Below are 509 nucleotides of genomic sequence, written 5' to 3'. Positions count from 1 at the left end.
TGTCTGGCAGGCCGGACCGTCCGTTCTGGACTTCTGTTCCGTCCGTTCCAGACTCTTCCGTCTTGGTTTTTCCGTCGTTTTCTCGTGCGTTTTGTCCTTCCCTGCGTGTGTGATCCTGTAGGCTCATTCGATATAGCAGTATAACCCGAAATCTCTATTCTGGATATACAAGTCATAGGCGGTCTCTAGCAAGACAATAGTGACTACCTATCTCGAATAGAGTTTGTTCGTGATCTTTACGAACGCTAGAGATGATTCCGGTTGATGATCCTTTTGTATCATGATATCATATGTCGAACATAAGGCATGGACAAGCCACCTTATCTGATTTGACTGCTTTCTCATTCCCTGAGTTCGACTGTGTGAAATAGACGACGCTCGTCTATAGTGCGGCCACACATTTCTACAGTCTGGATCACACGAGGGGCCCAACGATATCTCTCTCTTTTACAAGAGGTACAAATCCCGTCTTGACTATCTATAATCCAGCACATGATTCGTTTCGTACC

Source organism: Tarenaya hassleriana, unplaced genomic scaffold (assembly GCF_000463585.1).
Source record: "Tarenaya hassleriana unplaced genomic scaffold, ASM46358v1 Cleome220, whole genome shotgun sequence".
Classification (NCBI taxonomy): Eukaryota; Viridiplantae; Streptophyta; class Magnoliopsida; order Brassicales; family Cleomaceae; genus Tarenaya; species Tarenaya hassleriana.
Note: the sequence above shows the minus strand (reverse complement) of the source record.